The sequence below is a fragment of the Dermacentor albipictus genome, chromosome 7 (genome assembly GCF_038994185.2).
Source record: "Dermacentor albipictus isolate Rhodes 1998 colony chromosome 7, USDA_Dalb.pri_finalv2, whole genome shotgun sequence".
NCBI lineage: Eukaryota > Metazoa > Arthropoda > Arachnida > Ixodida > Ixodidae > Dermacentor > Dermacentor albipictus.
This window is the reverse complement of record NC_091827.1, coordinates 80,084,186-80,099,084: the sequence shown is the minus strand read 5'-3', so window position 1 is coordinate 80,099,084 and position 14,899 is coordinate 80,084,186. Positions and strand designations below refer to the sequence as shown.

Genomic DNA, 14,899 nt, shown 5'->3' with positions numbered 1-14,899 from the left:
GTATGTTTTTTTTTTCTCTAAATAAAAGTATCGGCTTAGAACTGAATAAATGTAGTATACAAAATAAAATGACGAATAATTTGTTCTTTCGTCGTCAGTGTTCCTTACTTTAAGGAGAACTGTGCAATGAACAATCTCAGATTAAAGAGCGGAAAAGATGCTTCGTAGCGAACCCACGCTATGTTAATTTCCAGGTTGATGACCGGCACTTTACACGGCAAATCATGAGGTGCTTACTTTCAGTTATAGGGTGAGTTACATGAAACAGATGTACTTACTAAGCAAAATTATTGCAGCTCAGGGCGCTCATATATCTGTGAATGATCAATTTAGTGAGATGGCACAGCACATGAAAAGGGAACAAACCGAAAATATACCTGTGATTCTGAAGTATTCGACTTGCAGCCATTGCAAGAGCTCAACGAGCAGAAAATTGTGGTTTGCAATCATAGAAGCTTTCGTATGATAGTAAGCATAACAGTGCGATTGCTCGAGCCAATTTTTATTATTCAGTTCGCAATATTGTCCCGTTGCTCCAGAGTTGTATTATTTCGTTAATATGTTTCATTCTTCATAACTTATGCATCAGAAAAGTGGAAAAAATTGCAAACCACGGCTATTCGTGCCTTGTTCCTTCTTGATAATTCCTGGAGAACACGGTTAGCGCATTTTAGTGGACCGTAAGTATATCCTGACACCTGGGTCCATAAATAACTCGTCCATGTTCCCTGAACACAGCAAACTTTCTAAGGCAACTTGGGTCAACGCCGCGTATGATGGAGGAATTCCGCACTCGGAGGTCGAAATATGGTAGATGATCTACAAGAAACAGAGACAAAAAGTTGTTTACACGGTCATTATTGGTAAAATCTATACAAAATTGCAGTAAATAGGTAAATCCGATGTATGGACCCTGCTGTAATTTATCAGGTCCTAGGTATCACATCAGCGCAACATGTTGCAGAGGTAGAACTATGTACACTACAAGGAGAACTTGCACAGCTCCTTCGAGGCTCGAAATAACACCAAGGTTCACTACGTCAAAGGGAAGCAAATCTTGAACTTTCTTCCATGTGCAAGTAATGCTGGGGCGCAGTTAATGCTCGATTTATTTTTTGAATAAAATTGATTGGTCGCTTGCGGCACGTACTGAACTACCACTTTATCAGACAAAAGCTCTATGGTTTGCTGAAATATTTAAAGAAATTTCCCTATTGTAAAAACAAACATCTACCAGTGTCGTCCAATTTGCAACCGTAGCGTTCTTTTTTTACATTGGATCTCACTGGGCAAATTGGTTCTCGCTGGTAGTCACTCACAAACCAGGGAAGTCACTGTAAAAGAGCTGGGTTGCACTGGACGAGATGCTGGTCTAACTGTTATACCGCGGTGGCGCAATGATATGTGTTGAAAACGCACTGGTTCTCATTGGAGTTCGCTGCAGCCTACCGTTAACACCGCTAGCGTTTGTGGCACATGGCTTCTAGTACGTCAGGAAGACCTAGGCCTTGTTTAAAAATAAATTGTTCAAATTTTATTGAAACACAGTAATAAATTTTCCTAAATACCGCTATTATTTAGGGTCCCTCACATAATTTTGAGCAACTCGGTTTCTTTAACGTGCACCTCAATCTAAGTGCATGAGCGTTTTTGCATTTCTCCCACGTCGAGATACAGATTCGACGGCTGGGATCAAACCGGTGAATTGTTTTTTTTTCTTATTTACCGGTGTTGTTTATTGTGACGTCGAAATTAGTACACAAATGTAGGCATACTTCTTTCTTGACAACACCGAGTAGCTCTATCAGATGATCGTCGCATGTCGATCGCGATATTATTTCCTACAACGACACATTCCTACAACTGGGGATTGGTGAAGAAGCGGTTGGTGCAAATTGTGCCACCAGCTAGCCTTTGATATCATCATCACGTGTGAATATTGTATTGTGTATTGTTTCATTAATCGCTAACTGGCTGTTTGAGGTCATCGCCGCGCGTTGGTGAGTCATGATGGCACATAGCCACAATGGGCGATCGGTCGAAAAGTGTCTGGTACAGTTAGAATATATAAGAAAATAATTAGAAGAAAGACGAATAAAGAAACAGACAAAATGTCAGGCTCAACTGACGAGCGTGGGAACATGCCTGCATGTATTTGTCAAGAAAAAAATTATTTGTTCTGAACCTGAGGCGCTATAACTTAAAACTCTTTCAATGTGTTTTTATTCCAATCTCCTGGCGTCAAATTTGCGTAACTGCTGACGTAAGCAACGAGCGGTGACCCGCAGTGTTTCCACAACAGCCCAATAAAACGCACTCTTAAGTTATAGAAAGTCACCTTTCTTTGCCTTCAAAACGAATAACAATGCCAAGGTTCAGCGGTTTTTAGTTTGTAACTGGCCTGGAGGAGGCGAGGAGCACGCTCAAGTGGAGACGTTTTCAATGAGGCCGAGCCTGCGCAATGGAAACAGATAAACGGATGAAGTGGGCGTAGCCGGCGTCAACGATTAGTCCGCTTTCCCTTAGCTTGCCGTGGCTGGTCAAAAATCACGGCGGCGTGCAACGTAAGGCACAGAATGCAGCCAAAACGGATCTTCAGCCGAGAATAGATGGCAGAGGGAGGTCGTAAACGTGCCGAAAGTGCTCGAAAACGTTACACGTCCACGCAGAAAGCTTTATTATGCGCAAATTAAGTCATGTTCTCCGGCAGGTGTGAGTAGCCAGTGCCTGAGCGATCGGTGGCCGCCACGTCTTATTCCTTGCGGAACGGGGCAGCCTGCCTTTATTCCGCAAAAAACCCTCAGTTTTGTTCGCATATTATTGCATCTTTAACGCCTACACGTCCCTTTGGCGCGATGAGAATTCCTGGTTTCGTGGCGTCACGTGACAGGCGGCTGAAGAGGATGCAGCCTGAAAACATTTCTCATTAGACACCTTTCCACCATTGGCCATCGGCTATTGGACAAATAACTATTTTTCTGTTGCTCGGTCCAATCACGCATAATAAATGTGTACACGTCATATCAGATAGAGAGCTGTCGGGGTTCTCGTGATGTCGCGTGACAGACAGATGAAGTGGGGACGGTCCAAAAAACGTTTTCACCAATCGCGAAGGGCAGATTGCAGAACTGGAGAATTTTGGAATAGCGTTAGGTCATAGCGCCCCTGATTTAGCGCACGCAAGAAACTTTTCCTGCGCACGAGACTGCATCCTATTCCCATAAATGTGTCCGCCTGTTTCTAATAAAGTATTCGTTGGAGCTAGAAATTGTGTGCTTCTATAGGCTTGTCCTCGTTGTCTATGCGTTTATCGAATAATAAATATGCTCTCATGAATTTTTTTCTGGCAGTGGCAGATTTACCTACCGGACATCCATAAATGGCGGATACCACTTACTTTATTAAATCTTGGTGTACTGAACTTTTCGGCGTGCCTATCGGTTGAAAAACTATCGCTGTTCTTTTCAATGTATATAGGGCATCGTTCTCGGTGATGTGTAGCAACATATTCCTATGACATTTACTATTGGGCTTTCGTAGTAATCTGAGAATTCGGCTTCCTCCTTCGCTTCTTCATTTGCTTCGCTCTTGTTGGCACCTTTGTTTGTCCAGCACCCGCCGTGGTTGCTCAGTGGCTATGGTGTTAGGCTGCTGAGCACAAGGTTGTGGCATCGAATCCCGGCCACGAAGGCCGCATTCCGATGAGGGCGAAATGCGAAAACACCCGTGTACTTAGATTTAGGTGCATGTTAAAGAGCCCCGGGTGGTCGAAATTTCCGGAGTCCTCCACTACGGCGAGCTTCATAATCAGAAAGTGGTTTTGCACGTAAAACCCCATAATTTTTTTGTCTAGCCTAGCTTGTAAACGGGAGTTGTAAAAATCTGCGGCAAACAATCAGTGTCACAGCCCGAACTATTTTGGTGTCTCCCTTTTACATCACTTGCTCAGAGTAGATGGTAATTCCCCTTTGCAGAGTTGTGGGCAGTCGCGTTGCTAAGAAGACTGTCATGGCCAGGGACCCCACCGAGTTGTTTGCGGACGCCTCCAGTTTCTGAAAGGGCTGTGGCGTCGCGTATTCCTTTAACTGCTAAATGGCGGTAACTGTGTTAGCTGAAAAACTTAAGGGCTTCGTTAGAGCCGGTGTAGGTAAAGACGGAACAGTCACTGTCATTACCTGCATCGTCTGATTCTGTGGAACAAGTGTGGATGGTATCAGAGGTTTAAAGGTAATTTTCCTAGAGAGAACCATCGAGAGATGGTAAGTGTATACCTTATCTCCACTTCACGTTGTGTGAGAGCACATGTGGCCACATGAGCGCTAGTAGTGTGTTATTAGGGCGAAAGACATAGACAGCTCATGGGAGGAAAAATGCGACGTCCGGCGTTACGCCGACCGGCGTTATGGCACCAAAATAATTGCGAGTGGAACCCTCGATCTTTTGGGGAAGTCGAACCCAGTACTTGGGGTGTTAATTAAGGCGAATTTCATTGCAACCCACGACCTCTGTGAGTGTAGAATCCTCGACCTTTGGCATGAGTCGGACGTGCGAACTTTGGTGTTAATTAGGGAGAATTAGTTCATTAATTTCTTGATAATAAAGCACGAAGCTTGGACCAAGAAGAAACATGAGCACGACATAGTGTTATTCAAGGCAAGGTTCATTAAGGCACAGTTAACTAAGATAGAGTTAATTAAGGCGCTATAGCCACTGTTTTTTAGTAGGAGTCGAAACCACTGGAGATATCGACAAACCGGTCGTATTTCCAAGTTGGATTTTAACTGTTCTCGTAAACGTCGAGAGTTGAACCCATGACTGGTATTAGTTAAGACGACTTAAGGAACTCGTACCCCCGACCCAACATGTAGATTGGGGCAAACCAGCCAGTCGCGCGGCCATATTGCGTGCCTTTGCGGGCTACCTTCGCGGCCGGAAAAACACTTTTATCCGGCACGCATTGAGCAACAGATCTGCACAGGGAGCTTTTCATATCACTCCAAAATTTTCTCATTGACAACTTTCATTCAATAAAAATACTTCAGAGGTTAATGAATAATTATGACTAATTATCTAATTGGGCGCAATAAAAATCTAGTTTCAGTATCTCCCTGTGACAGCAAACAGCAATACATTTGCTCTGTCCAGTTACACGCGTCTAATATTTTTAAACTCTGGCTAAACTTAGCTGGGACGCCCTGTATGCTATGTATATTGATCGCCCGGTTCTAGGTCTTCTGTAGTGGCGGGGTGTACCTTCGTGCTGCATCAGACCTGTACAAAGGTTAGTTTATTGTTTCAAGTTTTTATTGCTCTATTCATTAGTGGTACATATATGCAGTAGAAGTTATACAGAAAGAGGTCCCACAGTTATAAACTGCAGCGGGACCTCTCATAGTACTGTACGTACTATGATATGAGCCGTCATGTACTTACGTACATATGTACTATGGCACCAGCCGGTTAACGCAGATTTGAGCAATATTTTCTAGACGTTCATTCATCTTTAACATAAATGATCGCTCAAGTCCTTCGTTCTCTTTGTATGGTCTGTACTACTCCTGTAAACTTTCGCGCCGACCCTGAACGCCCCGGACGACCTCAACGGACGCCATTTTGCGGAAGTGGGCCATCACGCCTCACGAAGCCCACCCGATCCGTGATGGCTATCAGGACCGTCCCTGATGCGCCGGCTCCTTCGATTGGCTGGGCCTGTCCCTACCATGGCAAATGCAGCTGCGTACCTTAACGGTCGACCAGCGCTATTTGGTTGCGGAACCTTCTAGGGGCATCATACTGCTAAGCATAATCCACACAAGGCAAGGCCCTGGTGCCTCTGCTAGTGGGCACGTCAGGCAGCATCTGTTCATTTTTGGCGGTTGACTGGGTCTGCTGCTTCCCAGCCGTTCTGGTTAACTGTTCAATCGCCCAACGTAGTTGCTGTCCCGCGCTCGTGGCGCTCCCAACCTCAGTGGTACGAGACCTATGAGTACCAGCCACCATGCCACCATGGTGGCTCCTCTTCCCTCATTTTCTGATGAGATAGTCCACCACATCAAAGATGCTCAGGACTGATCTCCCTCGTGTCGTAGAGCGGTACAGAGAATAAATGTGTGGTCAGGGCTGTAGCTCCCAAACCGGAAGGCACATCATCCAAAGAGGCATTTGCTTTAGATTTGCAAAGGAGGTTTTGATAAAAAGTAATTCTGAGCGCATTAGTTAGCTATTTCTTGCATTAAGAATGAGGATTTTAAATATTTTCCTCCGATTGATTTGTAACGTTTTACAAATGACTGAAGCTCACTGCATGAACTCTTACATTTTGTCGGGTTGACGTAGGCATACCGGTTAAGTGTGTGAAACCACAGATTCGCATAAAGCGAGCGCTATACGCAAAAAATAAATTGATGGAATCGTTACGCTATCGTACATTTTAAAGGTATTGCTTAGTGTTGGTTTTATTCATTATGCCCGTCACTATTTAAGACCTGCAGAAATAAATTGTGATAACTGTCCAGTTCAACTACTTGCTCAGGTGACTAGCTATTAACAATTTTCTAAACCTAAACGCACGCACACTGTATTTTCTGTGCTTTGAAATTTCATCACTTTAATTTTATCAAACATACCGTATATTTTTGTAATAATTATTTGGATGACAAACTGCTTACACAGCCTAACAGAACCATCAATCGAAGAACAGAGGTGCTTTCAAGTGTCATCTTAAAAACGGCATAATGGTGCCAAGTCGAAACATGGCTTCTGGGCTCTATTGTATTTTCTAATGTAATTCTCCCTACGTGGTCATTGCACGTCCGTCTTCGGCACCAGTCTGCACCGTACTCTCAGTAACGCAGCAAATATTTTCCATTTTCTAAAGAAAAATTATTGCAGTGCGTTCATTGATTTGTAACGTGATCCATCCAATTTACAGCTTACTTAACTGCTTTACTCTACTCCCTTTGTCACATTCATTGTCGCTATTCAAATTATTGGCTTTGTACCCTTATCCATAAACATTCTTTTGTATTTTTATACTGGCTTGCAGATTACGTTTGGTTTCACAAGCACATTTATTAAGAACCTATTCAATTATCACGCCGTTTACAATCAATCGTGAATTTCATAAAATATCGCTCTTTACCTATGAACGAGGAAACATGGTGGAATACAATCTGAAGGCACATAGCACCCGATAAATATGAAAAGGAACACCAAGAACCAACCGTGAGCCGCTGGTGTGACGTTGATCAATGCGCAGCGATACCCTGCACCTATGTAAAGAACAGCCTCCTCTCCAGTGACCTTCTCGCCTGGTAAATAAAATGCAATTATTGAGGGACGGAAACATTCAAACAAACACTGCTTCCACCACAATACCGATACACCCTGAAAATGTGGACATGCGTGAATGAATGACATTATTTATTAAATGAGGAATTCATTCCATCTTCCGAATTTTCGTTTGCTTCGTACCGAGTTAGAATTGTGCCAGATATATGCCATTGGCTGACAACAATATTCTTAATGCAAGGAAAAGTTTGCAGTGCAAGTTATCGCGCAAGGGATTCCCGCAAAACCCGCACCCCGAGGGGATAGGAAAGGCCCAATAGTCGATTTTATATCACGCAAACAATTTTTTAAAGAATATTTGCATTTCGATCAGCTCGAAATAATTTCACGATCGGGAACACCCCTATATTTTATTCAAAGCTGCTCTTAAATATCGCGATCACTATGACTACTGGATTTGAGCGTATAGCGCACCACATGGTCGTTACTGTTGGGGTAATGTATGGATTTTATCGCGTGCACGTATTTCACTGCACAAGAATTAATTTTGTAATATACATGAAACGTGGTAAATCTATTCAATTATTCAACATAAGGTCAGAAATTTAGGCCAAATTGGGCCGAGATTACGAAATTTCGTGCTTACGAAATTTGAGAGTAATATTTATTAGATGTGGACTCCTGGTCTGCCGAAACGACGCAATAAGGAAAAATGAAAGCTTCAGTGACGAGAAAACTTCAGGGAGCGTCAGCATAATGCTGAGTAACAGTTGATAGTACGGTCATGTTTGGCTGTATGTAAAATTTACATTAAGAATAATTTTCTAAAGCTCACACAAGGCTACTTACGAATTTCAGTAACATGAGTGTTCTGTTGAAGCACACTCAACTTGCTGACCGTATTCATCATTCCATATAACACCGCATTTGGTATACGGCATTGAAGATGGTACTTCAGAAATAACATTGCCCAAACGTTAGGTGTAAAAACAAGGCACATGACCTCCCTAATTGACGAACTGATTTGATATATTCTGCGCTAACGTGTCTAGTAGATGAATGATAAAGCCGCAAGTAACCCAGAAATTTAAAGCTCTGAAATAAAAGAGAAAGAACTCCACGGCCTTGATGGTCACGTGTCTCGATCAGAGGCGTGTCTTTGCTTCAATTTCATTCCTAAAGTGCAAATCTCCGAGTTAGCCGCGGCATGCATTTTAGTATACCTTCGTCCCGCTAGAACGCTGAGCACTTTCTAGAGTTTGCGCCTCTCGGTGGAAACAGATTGTGGGGGTAAATCTCGACTAGCGCCAAGGGCCTAGGCAGGAATGTGAAGCCATTGCTTAAATAATACTCAGACGGCTCGACAATTTAGGGCCTGGATTGGCGTTCCTGCAGCATAGGTTCTCTTACGCCCCCCCCCCCCCCCATTGTACATCGCTCTTCAAACTGTTGGCAGTAATGCTTGACGCTTAGGCACCCATCAACACATCAACATTTAAAGAGACAGCCATTAAAGTAGGAAGGATATTAATACTTTTCGGCTGTCCTCATACGGAAGCACGCGCTTGAAGACATCTGAAAACGCATTGAGTCTAACACACATGCGAACCCCCTGTAGCGCCAAATTTAACAAGGTCCAATAAGGAAATGTGAGTTAGCGTAGACGCGACTGCATGCGTCACGTGCGGATAGCTATTCGCGACTACAACTAATGCTTGCCTCCTAGCAGCGGCACCAAAAGCCAGCCCATCTACTTTCATGAAAGGCTATCAGTTTAGAGCGTGCGTTGCAACGTTGCCTCGTAGTTCTCAAAATGTCGTGATACCAACGCGAAAAAGCCTGAGAAAAAATAAAACCGGCGTTGTAACAATCTATATCTGTAGCATTATCCGTGTCAGTGTGGTGGGAAAAGAGCAATTGTTGATTTCCTAATTTTCTGAAAGTAGTGGACGACGCCAAGCTGAGAGTGACTTGGATCAGAAACTTGCGTATTGGGAAGAAGGTGACAGACAGTATGATGGCGTGTTCAAAAGATTGCACTCTTGACAACTTCTTTATTTTTGGCGAGCATACTATTCCTTTCTCCTTGTATTTTTCAAATAGGTCGCTGGGATTTTAAATCGCAGAGTGCATTTTCTTTCGGCAGGCTCCTTAATAAGCTAGTGATGTAAGCTTAAGCCTCATTTGGTTTGGTTACGTTAGTTTTCTGCCCACACTATATTGTTACTAATACCTTAATTAGCAGGAATATTCACGCTAATCTACTTTTGTCTGCCAGGCGCTGGTAGCGGGAACAATAACTAGCTAGGAAGATCTGAATTCCATCATAATTATGTGCGGCGATGCGACATATCGTTTTGATAGCATACTTTGGTTTAGCGGCTTGAGCAGAACATGATTTTTTTTCTCATTCATCGCAGTGAATTGTCAGTTTTTTGCTCGCGAGAAATTTCCAAGCAGCTGCAAACGGAGCTCACGCTCGTTGGCCTGGCGAGTAGGCCGCTAGGTGACAGGCCGCACAGACGAAACAATACCAGTCCTTGCCTGGTGACTCCGAAAATATTCGCACACTCTTAGGCAAAGTTACACCCTTTGGCTTGCCCCTTCTGCCACACAACAATAATCGTTATCTGCCTTGATGCATTTCCTTTCTTTAACGCTGCGAGCCCGGAACTTTCCAGTAACGAACGGCGCGCGCGTTATCAGCATAGAACAGTTTACACCCTTTCGAGTGCTCCTTCTGCAGCCTCATCTCAGCGGCCGAACACCATAGCCACTGAGCAACCACGGCGGGTGCATTTCAAATTTTGATAAGAATTACGTACGTTCGAAGGAAGCCGACTATCCTCTTATCACGCGGTCACATACACTAGAGTAGGCTTTGAACTTTGTCGACACTACTCTTCCCTCTCGCAGCTGCGAGGTCTCACTAATTAGGAATAGCTTTGAATAGTCGACTAGCCTCAAACCACGTGAAAATTAAGGTCAAACCACAATTCTGGTGAGTTCACTCGTAGCCAAACAAGGTTAGATGCCTTGCAGACATTGCTCGTATGGAGTTAATGACACTGCATCGCCACGCCCAATTTGGATGGGTCTACCATTCGCTGGGCAAGAAAGTGCTGGACAAAGCAGGTCCGCACCAGATGGGAACACGTAGGAGTTAGCGTGCTCTCCAGCCATGTTCTGCACATGGCAACCAAATTCGAACTACGCAACGTGGTGACGTTCCGTAAGCGGATCGTTGTGGGCACAACCTCACTCCTCCATTGCATTCACAGCGCAAGACATTCAAGAAGAAGACGGATCACCGCGGTAGGAATGAAATGCCATTTTGATTGCCAATAAATCCGCTTCTGCTGAAGGCATTCAAGTACCTCTTTCTGCAAATTGTGTCTTTAATAGTCTCTTTTAACGTCAAGTGCACATCTGGACTTCGCTATAAAGTGTTGCCGGGCCCCTTTAGGACCTAGAGTTAGGGGAAAAATCAAGATGACTCATTTCTGTTTTCATATTCTCCGTGTCGCAGTCTGTTGTGTTTTCAACACAAGAACAAACAGTTTTTCTCTCTTTGAATACCTGGAGGACTGATTTGCATGACATCCTTTTGTTTCTGTAGAAAGAGTCCATGAAGATTCTTAGCGACATAATGCTTGGAGTGAAAAAAAAATAATTTTCAGTGCATACCTTATATAATAAACATTTTCGTCTTACCTTTGCGCGTCAGTGTAATACATTCTTCTGAATGAAATTGATGTTCTAGTTATGCCCCTCAGGGAGTCCACTTTACAACGAACATAGAATTTCGCGGTCGTACTATGGGTCCATATAGGTCCTTGCGTACCCACAAACTGAAAGAAAAAAAGAAGAAACATACACGTATCATTCGTCTTGATCCCTGTCTTGTCGAATGTTTACAAGTGCTTTCAATGACTATTTCAATCGGTACTCGGCGCATTCCCATCATTTCGAGAGCTGAATAATGTTTTGTTCTTTATTAAATGCTGAGCAAAACGTGAACAATCTAAAAGCGGGAGTCAACGTTTCGACAACTTGTCTTGTGTCGTACAACGCATTTTACCTGTCGGTTGAACAGTGGATGGTTCCGGTAACTGGCGATGCGGCAGAGTTACACGCATTAATTTCTGGGCCGAACGTTCACATGACTAATCACTTTATGTTCTATAGGTTCATATTTGTAGCCGTTTATAAACGCCTACGTGTTTTCGGTTACTTCTCATTATGTGTGATAAGGAATGCAGCTTAAGGCAGAGAAATAAGCAACTGTATGGCACAATTGGCAATTTATGCTGCACCCCACCAAACTGATTCAACGTGTGCCTGATATGCAGCTTTCTAGAGCAAAATTCTAAAACTTGCAAAGTATGCCTACTAATCCCGCCAATTTCCAACTTCAGCCCGTGCGCAAATTTCATGGCGAAACTTGGCTAGGGAATCTCAGATAGATTTTAGAAGGGCATGGTATGCGTCGCTATGTCTCGGCGGCATAGATCCCCATTGCTCATTTGCCATGGAAACTTGGATCACGTGCCGGTTTACTCTGGCGTCTGCTTCGACAGCGCCAGGCTCTACGTTTTACGATGTAAGAGCGCAGAATTTTAGCCTCAATAGCATTCATTCCAGAATATGACCAGATTTGAAATCTTAGTCGCTCGGCCAATAATAACGCATCTATGCAATACGCTGCGAAACATTGTCGAAGAGGGAAGGAATTCAATGGCCATTAAGATGCGTATTTAAAATTACCGAATATTCATAGGCAATGTCGAAAAGACCATATAAACGAGCGTTGTGTTTCGTAACACAATGCAAGTTCCCTTTATTTGTTTCAATTTATTTGTTTTGCTGTTGTATATTGTGCAGATTCTACGTACCTTTACAATACAGTGCAAGATGGCGTTGCGTTAAGCAGCAACAAAAACACTGCAAATGTGTTGATCGTCTGCAACACGTTTCCAGGCATAGCAGATAACCAAGGCACGGGCAACCAGCTCTCCGCCCCCCCCCCCCCCCAATCTTTTTTTTCTTCACGACTGACCTGATCCATGCGACCGCGGATTACTGTCTCCGATATCAACTTGCTTTTTGTTATCACCTCCTGTATCAGCCTAGTGCAATGTTGTACGATGCCCGTAAAACAGTAAACTTTATTCAGTGTAAAGTGAGAATGGATACACGTCAGACATAGAAAGCAAGACCTGGGAAGATTAATTTTGCATACGAATGGTAATGAGCTCGAAGGCCTATATATTTTTTGCACTGAGGTTATTTAGGTGCCTTTTTTTTCTCTGCGTGATACTCTACAAAGGGTAGTCACCAAGCGGCAGATTCCTAGACATAGTAAATATACGGCTGCATATAAGCATACTCGTTATATAAGGGCTGTTGTTTGCGCGAGCCATTCCGCAAAACAGCGGTAGCGACTAGGGTCTCCAATGTATGAGGGGCGAATTAAACTGAAAAGCTGCGCTTTAAACATGTGACATACCAACGTGGCCTCTTCTTCGAAATGGCATACACTATACTGCGAAGAATATAACTAGTGCATCACGTGACACAAATATTCCCTCAAAACTTAGCGCACTGCGTCGCGGCTACCCGTTGGCGGTCTAGCACTTTCTTGAAGGCAAAACAAATGTTAGGCCCGATGTAATTATCAAAGCTTTTTTTTGAGCCAGGTTATCAAACAGCAGCCATATCAAGTTTATGACCTGGGCTCGGCTGCATATCCTAGGAGCTCCGAAAAAAAGGAGAAATATAATGGGGTCTTATTTCCGAAAATTACTATCTGGTTATAAGGCACGCGGTAGCGGGAAACTTCGGAGCACATCGGGTTATTTAACTTTCACCTAAAGCAAAGCTCGCAGATGTTTTCGCCCTCATCGAAATGCGGCCGCCGTTGACGGGATTCAATCCCCCGATCTCAAGATCAGCTGCCCAACACCATAGCCGCTGGGCAACCCCGGCTGGTATGAGCTCTGCAATTGTAATTTCTGTACCATAAAATGCATCGTTTCGTGACTCAGAAATGTTTTATTTTCTTTCTGATGATGCAACAATTCTCAGTTGTCCGCAATGGACGAATTTTTCGCCAGGAATGAGAAGCATTCCTCCTAAGTCGCAGCGAAGAGGCGGCTTACTTCGTTGTAAGTTGCGTTGTAAGCTTACTTAGTTGTAACGGCGTCATTTGAACTTGGTTTTCTTGAAATATAGGCAGTAGCGCCTGTGCATCCCCAAGTGGCGCTCGGGCCGAACACTGTGGCTCGGATAAATAGAGAACTCGGAATTTCAGCAGGATTTATACACCGCACTTTATGCTTGCAACCACAACGTTTACCAGCAATTGCCATTTCAGAAACTGCCAAAGAACGTGCAAGGTTTACCTCTTTTTTAAGGAGCTAATTTTGATATGCGAGATTTGCTGGCGTCGGAGTATTTTAGAAATATAACCTAAATTGCGATGTAAATAAACACACTTACCTTTCTCATTTTCAATGTATGCCAGCAAACGGGTTGTAATTTCGGTCTCTGAAAATTCAGTAATTCCGCAGACGCAAACAATAAGATTGTCACAAGTTGGAATTTTTCTGCCATTCCCTTGCTAAAGACCGCTTCCTATAACTTTAGCGAATGAAAGCATGCATAGCCGCGCGTTGAGTGTCGATGTATTTCACTACTATCTGCTGCAGGCTACGTTGACTATGTATCGCAAGCTTTGCAGGTGTGCAGGTGCGTCCTTATTTTTCCATTCAATTGCGAACCTCATGCCACGTAAGTATTACTCAATACGGACAGAACGGAGCCGGCGTTGCGGGCTGTTACACAAAGGAAAGATGTGTCCAGTTGTTACGCGTGGTCTTAATCGAACGCGGCACAATGCATTATACAGGTAGGCCCACATAACTTGCGCCGAAGTTTTAAAAATGAAAGGCGCTCCGGACGCGATTTGAACCGAATCCATAATGTTGGCACTGTCAATATTTCAAGAAAATTTAGTTCAAGTTACGCCGCTCCAAATGGGTAAAGCACGCGCGGCTCGCAGTAATCCGCCTCTTCGCTGCCACTTAGGAGGAATGCTTTTCATTCATGGCGAAAAATTCGTCCACTGCGTGCCATTTAGTCATGGTGTCGTTCTGCAGGCGACTACATGAAGTTGTCTCTCTCTCCATTGCGTAAAATTGAGAATTGTTGCACTGAGGCTATTTTTTAATATTTCCCTTATCTAACGGATTAGTTATGCTTAATTATTCAAAGGTTTAAGTATTGGCTGCAGACCCCAAAAGTGATGCGCAAAGTTGTAGAGCACCTTGGGAAACCTCTCAATCAATTGTTTCCAACAAGATATATCTCACGTGGTCCTTTTTTCTGCGTTCCAAGGAAAGCCTGCGAAATATGAAAAAAAAAGAATGTGAAAGGGCGCTTGCGCACTGCTATTGTGCTGCTATCAAGCGTGTGATGAACGAACAAGGTCGGCTGCAGCGAGACTGGCCCTCCACAGGGCATGTGCGCCGTTGTGCGATAAGAGCAGCATGCCCAGATGCCTGCACCAGGCATAACGCCCTGTCGTGGGTCAGTGTTGCTGCAGCCG

General features: G+C 43.8%; 1 long non-coding RNA gene across 1 annotated transcript; it reads right to left on the bottom strand.

Annotated features, from left to right (window-relative positions):
* Nucleotides 1–492: 492 nt before the first annotated feature.
* LOC139047518 (uncharacterized) lies at nt 493–13,973 on the bottom strand. The gene is made up of 4 exons (XR_011507189.1): nt 13,792–13,973; nt 11,005–11,141; nt 7,224–7,310; nt 493–819 (listed from the first exon to the last, which is right to left on the bottom strand). It is a non-coding gene; the product is annotated as an uncharacterized lncRNA (long non-coding RNA).
* Nucleotides 13,974–14,899: the final 926 nt, after the last annotated feature.